A 21954-nucleotide genomic window follows, 5' to 3' on the forward strand; every position below is an offset into this window, starting at 1 on the left:
AAATAACTGGTCCCAGCAATGACAAACGTGACAGAAGTAGTTCAGGAAACAACTTTCCCGTTGTTAGGCTGACAACAGATCTGTGATACAAGTGTAATAGAATTTTCAGAGGCGGAGGTCCTAGCCTCACGGGTCGTTCATCAGTCACCCCCGTTGACGGGGCAACAACAGCGAAGCTTCACGGGTGACGGATAGCAAATTTAAACAACCCTGCGTGCAGTTGTACCACTGTTTCGCTACATAATCTCACAACCCTGTTATCTTGTAACCCCGTTCACGCACACGCGTGTATGTATACAGTCACAGGTCTAGAGAAAGAGAGAGAGAGAGAAAGAGGATACAGAACATTAACGTTAATATCAGCGTGTTGATGTTGCTACGCTCAAGCTGGATAGTAGCTACTCGGTCGGTAGTGGTAGCAGTAGAGCAGGATTTCGCAACGAGGGCTACGGGTATTGGTAATATTCCCGACATACACATAGCGAGAGTTGGTAAGGTTGTACGGTGAGTTCGTTGGGTGGTATTAGTGAAGGAAGTGGAGGTGGTTGTAGAAGCAGTGGAGGTGGATGGCGACGGTGGTGGTGGTGGGTGACGGTAGTGGAGGTGGTGACGGTGGTGGCGGTAGTGGCGGTAGCGGCGGAAGGTAGTTTCTGGGTGGTGGAGGGCGCGGATCGTCATCCGCAAAGTCGTGCGTTCACCCCGTGCCGCGACGACAACAGGGCGTCGTTCGTTCCGGAACGAGCGACGCTGCGTCGAGTTCGCTGGGGGTCCCGTCGCGAACTTTTCTGTCCTGAATGAAGCTCCGTATCCTCTCGGGCCGTCGTACCAGTGGTCGGTGGTATCGTTGAACGTTGTGGTGCGCGCGCGCTACGAGACAAGGGGATCGTGTGCCGGTGGTGTTCCGTTCGGTTCAGTGTCGAGGACGAGGGGCAAATTCCGGGTCGCTGCAGTTCGTCGAAGCGACGCGTGCACGCGAACAGCTCAGTCACATCGCGGCCACCCGTAACACTCGGCAAGGAAGGATCGCAGGTGGCGGACGTGTACGATCCTTTCTCTGTGGAACACGTGGTCGAGCGCGGCGAGTCTTCGTACGACACACGAGGCAGCGCTAGCCTGTCCTCGAAATTTGAGGTTAGGTGTCCATGTGGCACGGTCGATCGACGCTCCTCTAAGAACGTCCTTGTGAGAAGGACGTCGATTCCTATCGCTGTAGAAGTTGCTACGGGCGCGGACATACGCGGAGTGGGGTGTAAACGGGGGCGAGAGAGGTGTTCACCAACTACAGCTAGGTCTAAAGTGAATCTCGGTTGGGCGGTGGAAGGTTTACGTTCACTATCTCGCAAGCGAGTATACCGGAGGAGAAGAGATCGTCGGAGGGTTACGAAGCAGAGAGGATCCTCGAGTTCTTTCGATAGTGCAACGTTGCTCGTGGAAAACACTGTCACGTGGATTTGCTCTCGAGACGTAATTAATCGGTGGAGTTTTGCCTTTTATACGTGAGAGCGGTCTATTCGGTGGAGAATCGTTGTGATCGCGAGAGTACGTATCGTTGTGTTCGTGTCTCGATCCCAACGTCGATCAGTGCGTCGAACCAAGGGTAAATATAAATGACGGGCGATGAATGGATGAATCCAAGCGAAACAACGGTATAATCAACCGGTATATTTATAGATAACGAGCTCGCTGGATCGACTCGCTAATTAGCGGTTGATCCGTAGTAAGGATTTCGTGGAAAAAAAGGTGTTGGAGTTTGTCGAGAAGATAAAATGCAGTCACGCTCCATATGGATGAAATCGTTTTCCGTCGAATGAGAAAAGTCTTGTGTGTTTTCAGTGATAGAGAAAGCCCGAGTTACGACAGTTTCTCAGTGAAGTGTTAAACGCAAGCAGCGTCAGAGTTGTGATCCAGTGAAAACGTTGTTCAGGTGTACATCCAACAGGTTCCACGATGAGCCCATTGAAACACGTTCGAGAATCGAGCCTGTCTTTCTGATTCGTCGTGGCGTACATCGTTTTGGATTATGCTCTGTTGTTCAGCTTTAAACGTCGTGGATTCCCGCCCTATGTCGCTAGGGCGAGCACGTGAATCAACCCTCATAACGAAAATCGATCGGCTCGCTCGCGTACGAAACGTGGCCTGGTAAGTTCTACAAGAGAGAACCCCGACATACAGTTCGACGTGATATTCCTCGTAATATTCCGGCTCAAAGTTTCGCTCTTGCTCGTTCAACGAACGAGCCGAATCATACCGCGAAACAGCGACAAAAAAGGAGAGTAATCTTGGGAAAGTTTGACGGTAAGAGCAGCAAGAATAGTTCGGCCCATCTGAGGGAGGCATCAAAATTTATAGGAGTTGGCGAAAACTTCTTCAGTTCCGAATGAAAGTCTTGGAATCTTTCTTGAGCTGCAACCGGAAGACTAGCCGGTTTCCACAGATTTTTGCACGATAAGAACCAGCTGACTTCTCCTAAAAGAACGATAAGGAGATAAGAGAAGCTTACTCGAACTTGCCCTTCCTTTCGATCATCGGATTTGTTCTTCGGCACTTGGAGGTTCGAATACCATAAAGCCAATCTCGACGCGTTCGTCTATAATTAATCATGGCGTCCCTGAGCGCTCTTTGACTTCTACAAGTTTCGTCGCCGTTTAGCTTTCCGAACGCGTTGGATGGCTGAAGATCATCAGCATTTCAATGAACTTCGCTCCTGCGCATCTTAAAGCTCGTTATGTAACGGCTTCCGCCGCGGTTTCAGAATTGAAGGCTTTCATTTGGATGTTAATCAACGACGTTAAGCGTTCGAGGGACTGAACGTGCTTCTTCGTTCGCCATATTTTCTTCGTCCTCTCTTTTTCCTCGCGTTAACCGGTAGCGGAAGCTCGACGCTTCTTTTGTACATTCACGAGATGCTAAGAATTTTCCTTTCACCGTGCTTCGAGAGAATTAAATGACACCGAGGTGTCGGCCAAAGGAACCTTTCCATTTTAACGTCTCTGAAAGGCTGAAACGACGCGATTCAAAGGGATCGAATGAAAAACCCTGCAATTGAATTTCCTTCGACGTGGCAAAGAATTTGTACGATTCAACCAAACGGACAAATATATTATATAATCGGTGACTTAATGTTGAAACGCCGTTACAAAGTTATATATCTATACCTTTAGACCTGGCTCGAACGACGAGTTTAACGAAACATTTTTCTTCGCGACTGGCACTCGATGCTAGACTCTCGATATCATGTTCGCGTGCCTGCTCGAACGAGGGTGAGAAAGTTCTTGTTTACGCGGCCACGAAATCACCCCTACAAACATCGCCGCGTTCGATTAACTACCCTAAGGTTTAGTGGTATCGACTTACGAATACTTTTCACAGCTTCGTTTCATTAACCATCGTCTCGATTATGACGATTTCACGATTCATTTGATCGTATCGATTACGACCAACGGTGTGGTTTGTCGAGGAATATCCGATTTCCATTACGTCTAACCATATTGTTCGATGGTTATTTGCAGGTAAAAATGGTAGCGTTATTTGGGCGTGAATTTGTACGCTTCCTGAAGATACCGACAAGCTAAAAGTTTCTTTATGAGAAATTTGTTTAAACTTGATGAACCTGTCTTGTACGTAATCATATTTCTTTCAAGAGAACGGGTTTCGAGCGTGCTTAGAGCAATGAAATACTCAAACCTGATGTTGTCCTATAATTTCAATGATATTGCTAATGATAATGCGATGAATAATTTTTCAACGAAGCTTCGATCATATTCGTAATGATGGAAAGTAAATGGTGGAAAATTTATATACACGTTTACAAAATTTAACTCGTGGAACCTGGATTGTGTGCAATCATATTCGTTTCAGGGGTTCGAATTTAAAGCGTTCTTAGTGCGATCAGATATAGACAATTCGTCATACTTTTATCGATTTATTATTCGATTTCGTTGAATAATATTTCTCAATGATTTTTCGATGGAATTCCAATCGTGGATTGTACAATTGGTAGTATTATTCAATCCTAAAGGTGTGTGATATACTTTGGAGAATTTTGTGACATAATTTAGTATTTTAACTTTTTATTCATCTCTCTTTCTCGTATGTTTAATGATTTTAAGACAATTGGAATTTACATACATACATATAAAATTCATTATAACTGAATATACAATATGTGAAATTTTTATTTAATTATATGCTTATTGGATTATATGGTTGTTTCTTTTTAGTTGCATATAGTTATTATGTATAGTATTTAGTTTTATATAGTTATTTCTAAACTAGGATACCTGATATTATAATTTTAAAAGGAAATGTTAGTGAAAACACAAAGCATAGTGGTATGAAATGTTAATATGACCGGTAACAAAGTTTATCGCTGTTTAGCAGAGCAAATATTGCTGTTAAATATTTCACAATGCACTTTTACTCTAGAACTTTAATGAAAGTGGTAAATATTTCTGAAATGAGGATCATCTAAAACTTTCAGCTGATGTAGTTTGAATAATTCAGGTTTGACGTTTTATGTAGCACTCCACACCAACTACTATATGTACAAAATAAACTATTTCACGATCCATTTTTATATCTCTAAACATTTTTAACGTTAATCCCGTTTGTCTATTCATTCTCATAGAATGAAGTTCGTTACGTCATTATATGACTTTGTTAAATATTATTAAATCTCATTGCAATTATTTATCACAAAACCTAATAAGGCATATAAAATTTTAACTCAAATCGTTCATTCTAAATTGCAGAATTATACTATAAAATATTAAACCAGAAACACAGACTTTATTCCTGAACCTAATACGTTAAACTCAAATTTTTTACCGCTCCTATCGACCGAATAAAACAGAAATACACGATAAATAATCAAGATAATCTAAAATTAGTCTCAGTACTCTGTCACGGGGCGAGGCAGCAAATAACGAATACTGCGTTTATAACAAACTTGTAAAGCCGCGTATCGGTAGATCGGGGTAGCCGCAATCGTATTCAAGTGGCTCCCAAAACGTTCATGCAAAACGGCTCATTTGCATAGAGAATCTACACAATCGAACTGTGTCTGGACAATTATTATCGAATAAACGTTTACACCCATCGAGATATTCTCGACGTATGTATACTACCATGTCCATAAGTCACCGGATACTTGCCTACTTGAAGCAGATTGCAGAATATCCGTACCTTTGACATCACGCAAATATTAACATTTGACGCAAACACCAACTTCGTTTCACAATATGGATCGTTTTATAGCATAAAATCGCGTACATTCTAATGCAACTGAGTAATTTATGGATTGATTACGGATTTTTATTCCATTTACAGGAAATTACAAAATTATACAGAGAGCGCGTAGTATGAAGAAATACATAAAATATCCAAAGTACAGTGCTTTCCAGAATACCTAGTAAGAAGGGAAAACAATTTTCAACTAAGCTTCTATCTTCTGTACTGTGTTATCGAAAATATAAATTTGTAGAAAAAAGCCGCAGTATTCTGATTAATAAACAACAGAATCAATTCAAGCTCTATTTAAATTCTAGTAATTATTTTGTTCAAAATAAGCACAAGTCCGGTGACTTCCAGTGGACGAGATTATGGGCGAATGGCACCCCTGTAGATTCAAAATTCCCTATAGATTCGCGAAATCGTTGCTCGCAGAAATTTCACGAATATCTTGCAGGACGGGCTCGTACCGATTCGTCGATCCCAATAATCAAGGACAAAAAGCGACATCCGTGTTCCTAATTAAAGCCGTGCACGGCTCAAAGATGTCATCGACGAAACTGATTAGCCGTAATTGGGGTTCGAAGCCTCGGGGCGATCACGACCCTCCTGTTTTGACAGTCCGTATTGGTAGTCGACATCGGATGACCCGCTGCACCAGCAGCGTACACAGGTGGTCGCTGGATTACCCTCTGCATCGTACGTGAAACGCGCTGATAAAAGTGGAGAATTGAAATTCGCCGGATTCATCCGTCCACGGATTATGCTGGCCAGCAAATTTTACTCTCCTCTGTCTTCTTTTTATGTTTTTCTCTTTCCCCTTCTCTTTTTTAACACAGTCAGTGCCAACATTGCGTTAACGCATTCTATCTGCAATTCTTTTCGACCAATTTATATCCTAGAGTCCTGGTTTCTAATATTATAGACATCTTTTATAAATATTATATTACAGAATATTCACACGGATTCATTACAATGATTTCTGAAAAAGAATATCGAACGATCGGAATTATTACCGCGGCTTCTTTGACAGCGATCGAAGTTTGTGAAGTTTGTGCCATTTTATTAAAATGTCAAACTTTTGAAGGAACTCTGTCTTAAAATTGCTTAAAACCTTAGAAGCTTAAAAAAATTATCCTAATACCTTTAATAATAAATCCAATGCTAAATTGTAACTGTCAGAAGTAGCATATCACTGTCGTATCATAAACCATACCTAATAGCACGACCTGATGAAGAAAAATATGAGAACTATAAAGAGGCTTGAAAGAATATCCTAAAATCGTTATTGAAAATCGATTCTAAATTTCTTTTAAAAACACCATAACAGTCACTGTCACGTCATGAATTACGCCTGACACACAAACCCTAACGGAAAAGATCGAAGGTACGATCATAGTTCCCGTGAAATTTATTCGGAATTGCGACGTAATCGAACTCTGGTTCTAATTATTGTCTAGCAGCGTGTGTCAGAGTGAAAATCGTGGAACAACGTGTATCTATGTAGGTGTACGATGGAACAAAACCCGTGTTCATCGTCGTAATCGGAAAATATGTGGATCAGTGGTGGATCGAGAGCGGCGAGAGCCAGCGGAGGAAGATTAATGAAAAACTTAAAGGTGAAGAAACCGAGTGTAGGGTTCAATCGTGACGGAACGTGATAGAGGAATAAATAAAAAGGTGTACACGAAAGTGTGTTAAGGACAATCGTGATCGCTATTCGTTTTGTCCCCTTTCGAGAATTATAAGCGGCTCCCGGCCATTGGAAAGCTTCGGCTCGTTGCCGCGGCTCGATACTCTGTCGTCGTCATTCATCATCGGCTATAATTACGCGATTTGCATCGAAATGGAAATCACGTCCGACTTTAATGGCATGTTAAGGGCAATAGATCGGGAGCGTCATATGGACTTTTAGAAATCTGCTGAGCACATCGATAACGTTTGCGTTTGCCGCATTTCCTGGAATGAAATATCGTCAAACGTTTTTTTAAATATATTTTTTATATATTTTGATAAAAGAATCATTGTTACTATTTAAATAGAGCGCTCTGTTCCTCGTTTAATCTTTTACAATCAAACTTTCGTTTCCTTTTTAAAGGAAAAAAGTTGTAGTTCGTTAGGATATTCTCCGTTTTGTCCTGTCACAAGTCATTTTATTTACTAGAATCTAAAGATCGAAACATAAAAATTCATAAATAAGTGGTTTTCGACGTTAACATTGAAACTATCAAACCTATCAGAATGATAACACTTTACCTTCGCGATGAATAAATTAATGAGAACATGCAAGTGCTTCTAATAAATTTATTGACTCAGAAACACAAGTGCACTTATTTTCATCGTCTCCTGTATATACCGGAGATCGGAAATAAATATGTACTTAAATATATAGATATATTTATAACTTCCATATCACGTGTTAAATTAATTTGGCGTTAAAAAAGCGAGATAACGGGGAATATAGAAAGAAGAATAGAGAAAGGGAAAAGAAAGAAACGATTAAAAGTTATTAAAGCATCTGTAAAACTATGGTACAGTCTTCTTTGTGCTCTCTGAAAAGGCTCCGATAGAGCAGGATAAATGAGTCAGTTTTACAATAATTGTATTAATTAAAATCAATTTAAATAACGAGCCCTGTGCAAGTAATGGAAAGACTGGATTTAATTCAACGTTTAATTAACACAAGATATTATGGTATCTCGAGTTGCTCGAATGAAACGCTACGCGAAACTTTCAAAGATTTAACAACGAAGAAATCATAATGACAAGCTTGGAGAAGTTACTAGCGTGTTGTTTCAATCTGGCGAGGAAATCGAAGTCGCGGGGATGGAGACTACGGGAAAACGTGTCGACCAAGTCATCCTGATTAATCGCCGATTCTAATGTCTCAATTTATGCCGCAATCAAGGTAATTTGACGTTTAATCAAAGCAGCTGTATCGTGAATCTGCGACGCGAAGTAATGAATAGCAAATCGTAAACGTCGATCGGAAGATTTACTATGATGATTACGGATACGATCGAAATTTAAAGATCCAGCGTGTAATCACGATTATGTTAAGTTGCTGTTAACTCTTTCGTGTCTAAATTATTTCTCTAAAAAATGTTTAGTTGCATTCAGTCATTGTATAGGTCTGACAAAAAGAGAAAATTGAAAAAATTATTGAAAGGAATACTGAACCGACTGTATACACGCGGAGAGTATAAATAATTTTAAGGAGCGAGGTTTTACACTATAGGTTTACAATATAAACATTAAGTAAATCATTGACTCTAAATAAAATTTATTAGTTGAAAAGAGTTAGCGATCCTACATCGAATTGAACTCGACAGTGTATTTCATACTATCCCCGTTACTTTCAACATGCAAAATAGATACATTTGTTCAACAATTTAATTTAATAGAGATATATCAACAACATGTTAGTTACAAAAACGTGTAACTATAATCAAATAACCCTTGAATATAATATTGAATATGGTTCTGATTGTAAAGGAATAATCGCGATGAAAAACGATTATGAAAAACAAATCGTAAATCGATGTGAAAATAATACGATGCATATAGGAATAATTGGAAAATTTTCAGAAGATATTCCAAGCGATATACGAACAAAATCACGAGTTATATTTGTAAATAAATTTTTAACTAAAGCAACAATAAATTATTAAAAATCAATATTATTCCGAACCTTGCGTACACGGTATTGCACCGGTTTTGATTGTTCGTCTCTAATATAACGTTGAATTTAATCGAATTTAGTGCAATCAAGTGCAGCAAGTGTGGATAATGAAAAAGTTGATCGATTCGCTTACCATTTTCGAAGAATATTATGCTGAACCATCGAGAAGATTAAAATGTACCTCGGTCTTCTTAGATCCATGATTTTCTCCTGAAACAGATCAAAAGTGTATTTATATTAAAATGCACGTTTGTTCGTTGCTATTTATAATCTTTCTTTCAATTATCAAATACTCACGCAGATTCACTGGATCTAAAAGAAATGCAAATCTTGCGTAAATATAAAATTCATTATGAATAATGACATTTTTAAAAGAACTTTATTAACGAAGGGTGTAAAAAGTATGGATCGCTTAAAGGGACTAAAGCAATTTCCATATCTTAAACACGAAACTGGCGAAAAAGCTCTCGTACATGTCTTACGTACCTTTTAGTGGTATATAAAATCCGCATGAAGTATTACCTAAGGCATAAACACGAAGGAGAAAGAAAGGAAGAGGTCGGTTACTATTATGTTGTTTTTATATGAACACACATATGCCGCGAATAAAGAAGTAATGACACGCTTTTCAAGCGCTGTGAAGAAGATATGTGCAAATGAATTTTTTCAGGACTATACCAATCCACGAGGTATTTTTTCCTTTCGCTAAAGCAACGTCGGTTATATTATTATTGCGTATTATCATTATACATTTCAGCTATAAGATAAATAGAGGGTAGAAATATTTAAGACGATGTTTTAGTCGAATCTTACCGAAATATCATACAATACTTTCTCTATTTCTCTGTAAGATGCAGATATCGTCACAACCAACTCTCCAAATTTCTACCTTTTCGTTAATTATAAAAAGTTAGTCTTCTAGAATTTCTATAAAAGATATCTACGTTTAGAATTTTTAAAAAATTGCCAACCAAAAATGTGATAATTTTTATCAACCCTAGTATCAACTCACCAAGGCTACAGAAATCATAAAATTACTTTCTTAATACTTTCATTTTTAACGATCGCTGAAACTGGTGTTAATATTTACTGACAGCAGCGAAAGTCAGCGTTAGGAATAAGACGGTGAAACAAATAATTCAGACGTTCCCAGACTTAATGTAGATGCATTAACACTGACACAGTTTGTCGTGAAACGATATCAGTAGCGATATCAACATACGATCGAGCGGAAATACGAGCATGCGACGAAGCATCGCACGCAAATCGCTCGTTAAACGCACTGTGAAAAGCGATTTCGCAAATTTTTCAGCTGACCGCGGAGGAAAATCTTCAATCGTAAAAGCTTCGCAGTGGATCTGCCAGGTTAAATCTTTAATGTGCGATCCCCGGTAAATTGCTAGCTTGCTCTGCCGACGGCATAAGCGGCTACTCAGTTTATCGAGGCGAGATCTTAATGAATTCCTACGTTCGGATTATCTTAACGGAATTTCTGCGCTCAATGTCGCTAGTAAAATGTGATTTGTTGCATGAAAGACGCAACGTTTTACCCTCGGGGATATCTTTATGGCTTAGAGAAATCGTTAAGGTGGTAATATTCGTTGTTTTTTTTTTTTTTTTGCGAAACTTAGGTAAAAATTAATTAAATATTTCTTTTATACCGTCAATTTACTTCAAGATGAAAGATGTAATTATTTCGAATATTATTGGATCATATCGATAGAAATACCATCTACACTGCCAGACAAATGGAAACCAATATCTTCGTACGATAACGCAGGATCTCATATATTAAAGACGACCATCGAAAGAACCTCAGGGATGGAAATATGAAATTTTGTCATACCATTTCTCTTTTCGATCTCGTACTCGTGGATTCCAATGCTAGAAGAATTTGTTGATCCTAAGGATTTCGATAACTTTTATAAATCGTAAATCATTAAATAAAACGTATACAGATATAGTGGCTACAAAAAATATTTACACATATCCTTATTTTCAAATGAAGTGCTTTCCTATGAGATTCTATATTTCATTTCCATATTATTAAACATTTTTAGTCATGCTAAAGTACTACTAAACGATACAAAATCCAAAATACTCGAATCTAATTAATCAGTAAATGCGTAGCTCCATAATAAACACCATGGAGTGTAAATACTTTCTGGAATTATGTTTCCATGTTTTCCTATGAGATTCTCTATTTCATATCCGTATTATCAAACATATTTAGTCATGCTAAAGTACTACTAAACGATACAAAATCCAAAATACTCGAATCTAATTAATCAGTAAATGCGTAGCTCCATAATAAACACCATGGAGTGTAAATACTTTCTGCAATTATGTTTCGATGTTTTCCTATGAGATTGTCTATTTCATATCCGTATTATCAAACATTTTTAGTCATGCTAAAGTACTACTAAACGATACAAAATCCAAAATACTCGAATCTAATTAATCAGTAAATGCGTAGCTCCATAATAAACACCATGGAGTGTAAATACTTTCTGGAATTATGTTTCCATGTTTTCCTATGAGATTCTCTATTTCATATCCGTATTATCAAACATTTTTAGTCATGCTAAAGTACTACTAAACGATACAAAATCCAAAATACTCGAATCTAATTAATCAGTAAATGCGTAGCTCCATAATAAACACCATGGAGTGTAAATACTTTCTGGAATTATGTTTCGATTCTATACACACCTCGAGGAAACTACACCTGAATTTAAAATATGATTTCAGAAAACGACATTTTATATATACCAACTTAATGTAAAGCACGTTCTACTCGGAAAAGCAAGAATGCAACACGGTTCTAAGTAAGACCAAAGTAAAATGGGCCAATAAATAAAAGCTGTTTGCTGCTGGTTGAAATAACGAGCAGCCGCACCCACCCTGTATCCCCCAAAAATCTATTACTTTTGCGAGTCTCGCTCCAGGCGAGACCAACGTCCATTAAAAACTTCCGTATTAAATCGTTAACAATAGGAAAATTTGCTCGATATAACGGCCAACCTCTGACTTGCAGTTGCGCGATTAAGTTGGATCGGTTAATCGAGCAGAACATTCGTTGCGTCTGCGATAGTGGCTAGCGTGATGAATGCCCTCACTGAGTTCGACAGTGGTTCGACAGCAGACGTTCACCGAGCGATTTGACGCGTGTACAACGCAACGTATGACAAGGTTTGCATGTTACAATGATGTTTACACGGTGGCAAGTCAGTCTACAGGGAAATGTCTAGCAGCAGCATGTGGCTAATCCGATTATATTGCTATACTCCTTTAAACACGGCTGTCGTCATTAGACGACGAAACGAAGATTTTGTAAGATACGGCTGTCGTTAATGAACGATATTAAGATTTTAATTGAGTTTAAGACGCCAGAATAATCGCTCATCTACGACTCCATTCGAAAATTATATGAAGATTACGTAGAAAAAAAATAGTGATAAGGCACATTCTCAATTTTCTCTATAGGAAATTAATTTTTAGATAATAATCCACCTTATACGTTATTCGTTGCAATTTTCAAAATTCAAGTTTACTATACAGGTGCATTACTGTATTATCAAAATTGTCATTTCTTTTTTTTTTTTTTAATAAAAAATGCATTTGGCGCAAGAACGAGGACTATTGCAAGGAAGGGCGACATCATCGAACAAAACTCAAAAGAAGAGAAACCTTGCTGTACTCGTGAAGCTCTTTGCGGACCCGTAGGTCATACGAGTGGATCGATACTTTGTGATTGATCCTCGCTTTTTCTAGGCTAGTGGCCTCTACAGGCGAGGGTCGCGTGATAGCTTCTCCCAAAAGATACGATGAATTATCCTAAAGGGAACATGACGTGATCGAACTTGATCCTACTCCCTTATTTATGGATGGTTTATCCTTGGAGTAGAACCTGCTTTTTATTCTGTTTGGTGGCAGACTCTCGCTGAGAAGGATTACGCAGGATATATGCTGCTCTTATTAGAACTTTAATATTTTTCGTAGAGTATGACGTTTGAATTATATTCTCTGTTTAATAATATGAATATCGAATCGTAAAATCCAGAAGTGTGAAATATTTTTGAAATAACAACATCGAGAATATTTCCTTTTCGTGGATATAACTTTATCGTCCGTTTCGATGATATATTAAATGAATCGAAGTAAAAAGATATTGAACGTGTAAGTATAAGTAACTTGTTTTCAACGAATTCAACAGGAGTTCGAAAGCCACAATGGCTACCGACGTAGAAAACGAAGTTGGGAATTTTCAGTGCCAATTAAGAAGTTCAAGAAGGGTGATCTTAATCTCTAAGATAGAAACCGAAGGCAAGAGACCTTTATTGAATTGAAAATGGTGGATTTCAATGCTGGAACTGAATCAAGAATTATTAAAAAAAGATTAATCACCTGGTTTATTTAATTGAAGATCTAAGAAATATTTTAGAAAGCTGATGTCATCTTTTACTATTTCAAAGAATATGGAAAAACATAATATGTACTTATAAATCTTTAACAGGTTATAATTTATATTTGTATTTATGGTATTTTATTATGGCATTTTAATATAGATCCTACTATAAAATATTATTAGAATATACAGAGCTAAAATATTATTTGCTGTTTAATATTATCCCATTCGGTAAAAGGAAAAAAAAGGAGGAGAAAGGAATATAAAAAGTAATTAAATACGGTAATTAAAACTACAGATAAAATAGCAGAAAAATCTTTAATGTGCGAATAAAATATTTCGAATAAAAAATAACAGCTGTATGGACAAATTTCCGAAATATCGAACGCTGAAACGCCGAACGTATTTCGCTCCGCTTTTCCGTACCTTTTCGTTTCTTTACGTCATGAGTGATTAATTTTTATCGTTCGAAACTAAGTTATAATCGAGAATGATCGGGGCAAGAACGATCGGCAAACAATACACAATGATCGATAAGAGAACGTCTGGGATATAGAGCCAACAGCTCCATTTCAGGAATCAACAAACTTCAATTCAACTTCCATCCGTTATCTCGTTATCGACTTCTCAATTAAGTCTCCAATGAACAGTTTTCTTGATTTCGTAGAAAAACAGGTCCGTCGCGAGATTCCCTTTGACGTCTCTTCTTGTTATCTATCAACTTTCCGAGAGAGAAAGAGGAAAGACGGAGAGAACGTCTTTTTATTAAGATACCATCGCATTACAAAGTAGTTCTTAGAGAATGCTCGAATAAATGAAGACATAACGGCTTCCAATTTATGCGCTAAACTTGCAAAACTTCATTTCGCTTCGGTTAAGCGAGTTGCAGCTTTCTGCAAACAACGAGGACAACGTTAAACATCTTAGACTGCGAACACATTGCCTTCGATTAACGTTAACGTACGCTAGATTGGTATCGATTTATGGCAGACAGAAACTTGGAAACTCTGGTAAATTATTCGATTGACCGACGTTTAACTAGTATGGTAAAAGGAGCACACGATTATTGCGCGCAAATTGATCTGTAATTGCATCTTGACAAGAAGAAATAGAGAGAAAGGAAGGAATTACATATTGATAACTAAATATCGTCAATGTCAATGCGCGACTTGTAAATGTTCGTCGAACCAGTGATAGATGTTCGTTCAATCAATTTGCACAGCGGACCCGATTTAGCGAATTCGGAAGTAAAGTTTGATGAGTTTCGATTTTATTTTAACTGCAATGAAATTTTAATTATTCTCGAAACGAATAACGGCCGGGCTTTGATTTTCTCGTCGGACATTTCGATACGAAAGTTAAATCGTGAAACTGACGACGATAAATCAAACGCGTGAGAGTGATAGGATTTTGTTGAGCGAGCGAGGAGTGTTTGGAATAGAACGATAGGTGTGCGACTGAAGGATATTTGGTGTAGGGTGTTAGACAGGTGTGACTGAAGAGTATTTGAACAGAATGCTTGAGATTATCGTCGGATACCATCAAAAGCTTCCCGTCCGTGTCTTTTCGCAACGGTTGCACTCAGTGAGAGAGACAGAGAAATAGAACAAGAGGAAGAAATATGCGCGCTACGATAATTATACATAAAAAAGAGGATAAAAGAGGGAGTAAAAATATATGTTTGGTTAATTACTGTTATGTTATTATTTATAATATATTCGTTGTTATTTTATTTAGCCGTCCGTTCGTAACCAAACATTGCAACAAGAGTTAATAACTTGGAAGATGGAATTAAATTATTATTATTTAATCTGTGATTATTCAAAATGTCAGTAACATCGATGATCCTTGTTTCTAACTGCAATATTTAATAAAATATATTCGAATCGATATATCAGATTAACTCTGTAATGGAAGAATAAAAGATTTCCACTTCGCAAACATCATAATAGCGTTATTGAAAAAAAATTGAAAAATGTGGGTTAGATTAAATTGCTGATCAGATAACACAAAACCGATATATTAACTACCGATAAAACATACTACCCTCTATTTCAAATACGTAAACCAATTGAAATGATTAAAGATTACAGAGAAATAATATTTGTTTATACTGTAAGCTGTCATAAATCCACAGCTATGTAATTCGTTCTCAAATGTCACTTGCAATATTGCAATTTTGAAAAAACTACACATCCAATAGCGAACGATACAAGAAATCGTGTGACACTTCTATTACAATTCGATGCGTCGTTCTATCGTTATCCGACCAGCAAGTTCCTGAATATACTGCAAGACGAATATACTGCTCGAACGATACGATATTTTAAAGAAATGTAAATGTAAAGTTAGTAAATCACGCCAAAGTTACTGAATATCTACGAATCAATAACGTCGTTGATTCACGTAGCTCTTGGGGTACCTTTGTTTGAAAAAGAACAATCGCACCAAGGAACAAATTCTCCATTAATTGAAATCTCGTAATTAGTCACTTTACGTTCGATTCTCTAATTGCTGGAATCAGAGATTAAATTATCGCAAAAAAGAAATTTTTATTTTTCCGATTATCCTATTACTACCGAGAATGCTTTCAATTGCTGTCTTCGTTAAATCTGTCCTTTCTACTCAAATATCGGGGATAAAACCTATAAAGGGATTATTGGTGGAAGAAGTAGCCTAACAAACCAGAACAGAACCGATGACACGATAAACGATTAATTCATGGACAGGACAATTTGTTGGAATGAAGTCTGGTCGGGACTTCATGAGAGGTTGTCACGTACAGACGGCGTGGTGGATTACAATGTCGAGCACGCGATATGTAACGGAGAAAGTGGGAAATCGAAATTTATGCCGTCGAGTTAGACAAGAGAGAGGTCGATCCCTTTATCGGCGGTTTGTGTACCCGATTAATGGCATCGAATTGCGGTTTACCTTGAATTATTGCTTTGTTAATAAGAACCGAACAAAATGACGGACATTTTCATGACAAAGTACTCTAACTAAAACGAAAATACGCAGTTTAAATGTAGATAATCATTAACATTGTGCCTCCTTGCAAAAAAGTAATATTTTAAAAAGTACAAATTATTTTCTATTGTACTATACCTTTAGAATTATATTGTGATATGCTTCAGATAACACAAACCTTTCGTCTTTCTGATTCAAATTATGTCACTTTTATTTTTCTAATGTTTTTCATCCAGACAGAACGATGGAAATATAAAGGAAAAGAATCTCAGAGAATTTATAAATGACGAGTTACTAATAATTTGTACAATTTCGTGACACATATAGTTCTTATAATTTTGTAAGCTGTACAGTTGATAACTCACTCAAATTATTAATATTTTTCAACTGTTTGCAACAAAATGATTATTGTACATTAGAAATCAGTTAAATGTTTATTTATAAAATTATCTCGATATATAAGTATTTGCAAACTAGAGATTTCGAACAATGTCAAACATATCTCGTCTATGTCGACAGAAAGGGCCAAAGGGAGACTGAACTGTTGAACATGAGAACGCGACCTGCAAACGTGCGAATGTTGCTCGCGCGCCGAACCTACGAACGTGCCAATGTTGCTTGTGAACGTGGTTCGCGAACGTGCAGTCGTTGTCTGCGAATGTGTGAACGTGACTTGCGAATGTGCAAACATGGCGAACGTGGCCAGCGAATTTTGATTTTTGTCTCGAATCTTGATTTAAATTTCAATCTCTGCGAAACGTCCGTAAACACTTAATTAGTTATTCTAGTAAGTAAATATAGAACAACATTAATGAGCGATGCAATCAAGACGAGGTATCTGTGATTGCAGGGCAAACTCATTCTATTCAATTATTTAGAGGTGAAGTTGAATTAATTTCAACCGATGTTTACTGCGCTTTATTCTCTGATGCTCAAACATTCTATCCATTGCCGTATTAAAATTCCACCGAGAAATATTTAATGCTATTCCCTATTATCTATGTTGTCTATATAATATTTCATCAAAATTCTCTCTATACAAATTCCAATACCATCGGATCCCGGATAATTTCAGTGAACAATACCAAAAATATGAATATCACGCAGGCTCGAATCAAACTTCACAACAATGTCTCTCTATAGAAAATTTTGATTGTAGATATTGCTTGATAATAATCAGACAAAAGCTTAACAATCGAACATTTTGTAGAAACAACAGCTGATTAAACTTCATTCGCGTCATTTAATATTAATGATTAATTAATGATTAGAAGCAACGTTTAATGAGAAATATGAGTGGAAACAAAGTTCAGGGAAATCATTTACAATTAGTTTGAAAATGAAAACTTTCTGGGGGTGAATTACCCAATTTAGTAATTTTTATTCCTTACAAGAAAAATAATGGTTGAAATATCAAAACTTTGCTCGAAACTTGGAAGCACATTTCTAGTCAAATAAAACAACAGATTCGTACTAGTAAAATATCTGAAATTACTTGAAGCCAATTGACTTGCCTACTAAATTCAATGGAGAACTTAATAAATTCTCGTACAATTTCTATTCATATTAAAATCGTATCGATCGTAACGATTTCGATATAAACGAATCGCTGTATAAAAACGAATCGTTGCTGATGATGTCGAAGCAACGTTAAAATCAAATTTAAAGGATCAACGGTTTAAAAACGAGAGTGGAAAGAATATCTCAAATTAACTAAATAATAATCAAATAAGCAAAGGGATTCAAACCTGTGCGAATTAACGTGAGTGAAGTTTTAAATCGATGGACAAAATGTTACAGGGTTTTAAATTAATGGACAAAACGGAACAAGGCTTTAAATTGACGGACAAAACGGAACGAGGCTATGGCATTGTATAATTGGTTTTCGACATTGGTGTATCAGTTGAAAATGAACATCATAATTGAAGGTGTCTGCGGTTCTTACGGCTTACCAGTATTACAGGTGGTTGGCAAATTTCGTGGTGCACGTAACGAGGGGATCAAGACCGTATCTCCCTTTGCAGGCCGCCATTTGCAGTAAGAAGGGTCGGTTTCCGTTTACATTTACTTGAGTCGCCGGAAATTCCAGGTCACGCGTGTGCCGCGCTGTCGGCCTTTGATCGTCGAATCGTGAACAGATAATTCGCCGGCCGAGATTCCAGAAAATCTGCCAACCTATTTCAACAGTTAATGAAAAGACATTTGCACAGCTGGCGACTGCTTTCAATTTGCACAGACAACCCTTCTCCCTCTCTACTTTCCTATCTTATTCCACTCCCTTTTTTTTCTTTTTGATCTACTGAAATAGGATGAAAGAGAAGAGCGTTGTCCGATTTTGTAGGGTGTTATAATTTAGGTCTGTATACTTTTTCGTGATACAGTGAAATGCAGGGTAAGAAACATTCATCACGTTTAAATGTTATGCATAATCATTTATGTTTATGGCAGATTTTCATATGAAAATGTAGTTAGCAGTTGAAAATTACAGAAAAGAGGCTAGCAAATACATTCATACAGATTGTTTTATCGTAATGTCATTTTATCAATAAGAGTGTTATTCTTTTAAGAAAGAAAGAAACTAATTATAGTAGCTGTACAAATTCGTATATAATCCGCATGAATTATTTTCCTACTCGTACATTTTATTTGTTTACTATGTAGGACCAATTTATATATTTATTACTCTTTGATCTAGAATTATTCGAAAAATTTCACATCTTCCACGACAGAACTCCATTTATGCGATCCAATCAAAATACAAGCAACTGATGGAATATGAGTTCACTGATTCTCCTCGCTATGATCTTTCGATCAAATAATAGAATTTTACGTTCAGATAATTCGATTCAACTGAAAACTAAAATTTAATTCCAATAAACCAAATTTCACTGTACTGCAATTTCTGACAGAATATCAGTTGAACAATTATTTTACATTCCAATATTTTATCAGCCATTCGAAAATTCGAATTAAACCCTTGAGATTCGATTCGTTTGAAAGCAATCATCTACAATTTAATATTCCCCTTACCCCGCGCAAATAGCTCCTTTCTTTCAAGCCCAACCGCGCAATCTTCGATGTAACACCGTTCACACGTACGTAATCTCCCCGCCTCCCACAGACACACACACACATACGCACATAGTACATAGACATATGCAGCTCTCAGAATTTCAATTCATCGCTTCTGGCAGCAACGATTGCGCATTAAAAGTTCCATTCATCGGTGCTCGATGAAGCAACGCCTCCCGCGGTTCTCGCTGATTTGCTTTCAAAATTCCATAGGCACAGCTTCAAATTTTCCGCAAGAATTCACCTCATAGGTTAGAAAGGATCGTCCCGGGAATTAGCTGCAAGCGTATATCTCTCTAAAAGCTCTCAAGCGCCGTAGGACATCGCTGTCGAGCATCTACAAGGAGAAAATGCATTCCTCCATTCCGTCGTGCTATTGTATTTTCCTTCTGCATTGTTCTCTACCGTGCACTCTCTCCTCTCTCTCTCTCTCTCTTCTTACTTTTATCCTTGTTGTGTGCTATGTCATACGTTAATGATCAGCGTTCGTTGCTACCATTATTTTAATATACCCTTGCTATTCGGTTTATGGTATTGGATATAATATGGGATTGTAGAATTTTGACAAATATATATAGGGTACAAGTTGAATAGAAAATTATTGCAAAATAAAACAGACCAGCTGTTTGCGGAACACCGAGGAAAATTAGAAATGTGTCCAAACGTTGAAGAAATATAAATTGGAAAGAAAACGCAACAGAATAGAAACAACGAGACTTTTATACGACAATCGGCATGCCTGGCGATAACGAAACATATAGCGTCGATGTTCATAGTATAATTTTTGGATAATAGCACACGAATAAAAATAGGTTTTTGGAAAGTAGAATTTTAATATACAGTGGATAATCGCGGGTGATGTGTCGTTATTCTCAAAATAACTTTCCGGGCCAATTTACTTCGTAAAATTTCTTCGCAGGAAATTCAATCTATTCCTGGTCAGTTCATAATCCCGTAATCTCCCAAACATACTCTAAATCCTGTAGACATTGTATACACAGTACACAGTGTACACAATGTACACAATGTATACAATGTACACGATGTGCTCACCGTGTAAAATTACTAAGAAAAATGGTTGCAGGGAATCGCGTTTTCGTTGCACAGCAACCACCCGATCGTATTTTCCAGAGGTCAGATACCTCGGAACAATATAACTTTCCCACATTTTCAGTTTCCCACATACGTCTTTGTCCCATAAAGCATGTATAAAAGAATCCGTATTTGTCGAAGACTCAACTTTCAAATATTCCCGTACAGTGATTCGTCTTGTTATTGCGAAGAACTTTTGTTACGTGTTACTAGTCTGACCGCGTGTCTTTCTCAAGTTTGTGATCACTGGCTGAAGAGTTTCCAAGAGATTTCATCGAAAGCTTTAAATAAAGCCAAAAGACACGAACTTTGAATGATCGATCTTTCGTTTCGTATGAAGATGTAATGATCAATTTTTATTACGGAATTTACTCACAATTTCTACGTACAAGTTTATCGTTACTTACAAAGTAGCTAAATTTTAATGTAAACAAATATATTTTATATTATCAGTGCTATTCTACCATTTCTTATCTTACAGGAACAAAAAATTAGAGAAATTTTTTACATGATTTGCTACAGCATAGGAATTTATTAATATTTAATACACGTAAATAATGAGATCTATGGAATATTCATGAGTCGGTAGGCGCTGGAATAAAACGATTCGTTTACGTGACCGTAGAAATTTTATGTAATTTTCTTCGCTGATATAGCAAACCTGGCATTGCCAGCAAAATCTAATTGCGTTCGCGACGTGTGTGAAGAGACAGGGTTCCTAAAGGATTAAACGGACCGTGTTCCCAAGGACTCACGATTATTTAATCACGAAATGAGACAACTCAGTAAACTTCATCTGGCACAAAAAGTATTCAACGTCTCATGCGATTGTTACTCAGTTTTGTAACCGTGAAAATGCATTGTTTGTATCTCTTCCATATAAAAGGGAGCAACGATCGTCATTCACTGCGCGTGAAATATTCAAATTGCATCATATACATGGAAAATTCCTCGTGTAAGAGTAACTGTTTTATTTTACGATTGTCGTAAAACGAGCTTTCTCTTTGACATTAACACGTATGGCAGCCATAATCTTTTCGAAACTATTTCAAGTAATATTTATAGATTTCATACTATAGTCGATTTGTTAGAGGAATGACAGATACGATTGAGAACTAATTTTTGTAAATATCACGATATTGGTAATTATCGAGATATGTCACTCTTCTCGAAAAACAAACATATCTATCTACTATGCTGTATGTTGACTATAATGATAACATGTATTAATAAACTTTGATATTCCGTTTAAAACAATTCTGTTGTAGGAAAGAACTTTAATTACCGTTTTATACTAAATATTAGAACATTTTTTTGGCACATTGTAAATACGAAGTTATTGATTAAATCCAATCAAATTCATAAATGCTATTGTCCATAACGAATTTCAATACTACGTTGAATGTTGCATTTTGTATGTAGGAAATGTTACTAACAAACGTACTATTATTTTGTCACAAAATTATCTGGTAAATTGTTTTCCTAATGAATGCAGTTCGCG

General features: G+C 37.0%; 1 protein-coding gene across 2 annotated transcripts in view; it reads left to right on the forward strand.

Annotated features, from left to right (window-relative positions):
• The first annotated feature begins 661 nt into the window (after positions 1-661).
• Positions 662-21954, forward strand: part of LOC132909868 (uncharacterized) — a 679960-nt gene continuing 658667 nt past the window's right edge. For both annotated transcript variants that reach the window (XM_060965019.1, XM_060965020.1), the window contains exon 1: positions 662-2139. The gene's annotated coding sequence lies outside the window, so the exon portion shown is untranslated. The remainder of the gene's footprint in view (positions 2140-21954) is intronic.

This window comes from Bombus pascuorum, chromosome 8, assembly GCF_905332965.1.
Source record: "Bombus pascuorum chromosome 8, iyBomPasc1.1, whole genome shotgun sequence".
NCBI lineage: Eukaryota > Metazoa > Arthropoda > Insecta > Hymenoptera > Apidae > Bombus > Bombus pascuorum.